This window comes from Trichechus manatus, unplaced genomic scaffold, assembly GCF_000243295.1.
Source record: "Trichechus manatus latirostris isolate Lorelei unplaced genomic scaffold, TriManLat1.0 scaffold00183, whole genome shotgun sequence".
In the NCBI taxonomy this organism is placed as follows: Eukaryota; Metazoa; Chordata; class Mammalia; order Sirenia; family Trichechidae; genus Trichechus; species Trichechus manatus.
Window position 1 is genome coordinate 694735 of NW_004444119.1, and position 2618 is coordinate 697352.

Below are 2618 nucleotides of genomic sequence, written 5' to 3' on the forward strand. Positions count from 1 at the left end.
TGTGAATCTTGTTCATGGACAAACACTTTGGCGATTCGTCCGAAAGTCAAACATAGAAATACCACATGATCCAGCAATTCCACTACTGTATGTATACCCTAAAGAGCTGAAAGCAGAACGCAAACAGACACATGTACACCGATTTTAATTGCGGCATTATTCCCAAGAGTCAAACAGTGGAAACAATCCAAGTGTCCATCAACAGATGAATGGATAAACACAATGTTGATTCATCCATACAATGGAATATTTCTCAGCCATAAAGAGAAATGAAGTTCTGACTCATGCTACAACATGGATGAACCTTGAAAACATTATGCTGAGTGAAATAAACCAGACACAAAAGGACAAATCTCCCGTGATCCCGCTAATATGAAATATCTAGAATAGGCAAATGCTTAGAGACAGGAAGTAGATCAGAGGTTACCAGGGGCTGGGGGGAGAGGGAAATGGAGAATTATTGCGGAAGGGGTACAGAGTTTCTGATTGAAGTGATGAAAAAGTTTTGGAAATGGATAGTGGTGATGGTTGCACACATGATGAATATAATTAGCATCACTGAGTTGTACACTTAGAAACAGTTAAAATGGCAAACATTTTGTTATATATATTTTACTATAATTTAAAAAACAAAGAAGGAACATAGGGAAAAAAATCAAAGGTGTGCTGTTGTGACAACCTGCATTTTGGGCTCAGCTGGAAGAAAAAGAGGGCGTTCTTCTAGAAGCCCCCCTCAGCACCCAGGTGGCGCCACGGTCTCTGGGGTTTGGAGCCCTGAGGACTTCTGACTGCATTTTTCTGCCCATGATTTCAGCATCTTTCATGGACTGGATTGTATGAGCCGGCTAAGCACTACTAGCCAAAAAGTTGGTGGTTCAAACCAGGGCTTCTAAACAGTTCATTCCGGTTCAAACCCCTGTGGAGAATTTGTATTTCTAACAAGTTCCCAGGTGAAGTTAATGCAGCTGGTTAGGGACCAATTCCAGAACCACTAGTGGAGCAGTGGTTCTCAAAATTTATTATACATAGACGCTGAGTTGGCCTTGGGGTTTCCACAGGCCGGGTCTCCTCCTCTTCCACTGCTGGACCCACCATGGCGGCCATAAAGACCCTGAATCCCAAAGCCAAGGTGGCATGAGCCCAGGTGGCACTGGTGGCCAACATCAGCATGGTCCTGGGGCTGCAGGACGTGCTGAGGACCAACCTGGGGCCCAAGGGCACCATGAAGTTGCTTGTTCCTAGTGCTGGAGACATCAAGCTTACTAAAGATGACAATGTGCTGCTTCATGAAATACAAATTCAACACCCAACAGCCTCCTTAATAGCAAAAGTAGCAACAGCCTAGGATGACATAACCAATAATGGTACTACTTTCAATGTCCTGTTCACTGGAGAGCTGCTGAAACAGGCAGACCTCTACATTTCTGAAGATCTGCATCCCAGAATAATAACTGAAGGATTTGAAGCTGTAAAGGGAAAAGCACTTCAGTGTTTGGAACAAATCAAAGTAAGCAAAGAGATGGACAGAGAAACACTTATAGATGTGGCCAGAATATGTCTGCATAGTAAAGTTCGTGCTGAACTTGCTGACATCTTAACAGAGGCTGTAGTTGACTCCATTTTGGCCATTAAAAAACAAGATAAACCTATTGACCTTTTCATGGTTGAAATCATGGAGATGAAACATAAGTCTGAAACTGATGCAAGCTTAATCAGAGGGCTTGCTTTGGACCATGAGAGTCATGGCATCTTGATATAAAGAAAAGAACAGAAGATCCGTACATCCTCACATGCCATGTGTTATTCGAATATGAAAAAAACAGTAGTGAACTCTAGCTTCTTTTACAAGAGTGCAGAAGAGAGAAAAACTTGTAAAAGCTGCAAGAAAATTCACTGAAGATAGAGTTAACAAAACAATAGAACTGAAAAAGGAAATCTGTGGTGATTCAAATAAAGGATTTGTCGTTGCTAATCAAAAGGAATTGACCCTTTTTTCTTAGATGCCCTTGCAAAAGAAGGTGTAGTACCTCTGTGCAGAGCTAAATAAAGAAATATGGAGAGACTGATGCTTGCCTGTGGCGGGGTGGCTCTGCATTGTTTAGATGACCTAAATTCTGACTGTTTGGGACATGCAGGACTCGTCTATGAGTACACGTTGGGAGAAGAGCAGTTCACCTTCACTGAGAAATGCAATAACCCTTGCTCTGTCATGCTATGTCATGGTCAAAGGACCAAATAGGCACTCCCTCACTCAAATCAAAGACGCCAGAGGAGACGGCTTGAGGGCTATCAAAAATGCTATTGATGATGGCTGTGTGATTCCAGGTGCTGGCACAGTGGAAGTGGCAATGGCAGAAGCTCTGATTAAATACAAACCAGTGTCAAGGGCAGGGCCCAACTTGGAGTCAAAGCATTTGCTGATGCCTTGCTCATTATTCCCAAGGTTCTTGCTCAGAGTTCTGGTTTTGACCTTCAGGAAACACTAGTAAAAGTTCAAGCAGAACATTCAGAATCTGGCCAACTTGTGGGGATAGACTTGAACACAGGTGAACCTATGGAAGCAGCAGAAGCAGGCATGTGGGATAACTACTGCATGAAGAAATAGCTTCTTCATGCCT

General features: G+C 42.9%; 1 pseudogene; it reads left to right on the forward strand.

The window, feature by feature from the left end:
- The first annotated feature begins 1093 nt into the window (after positions 1 to 1093).
- On the forward strand, positions 1094 to 2605 carry LOC101355389 (T-complex protein 1 subunit zeta-like; annotated as a pseudogene).
- Positions 2606 to 2618: the final 13 nt, after the last annotated feature.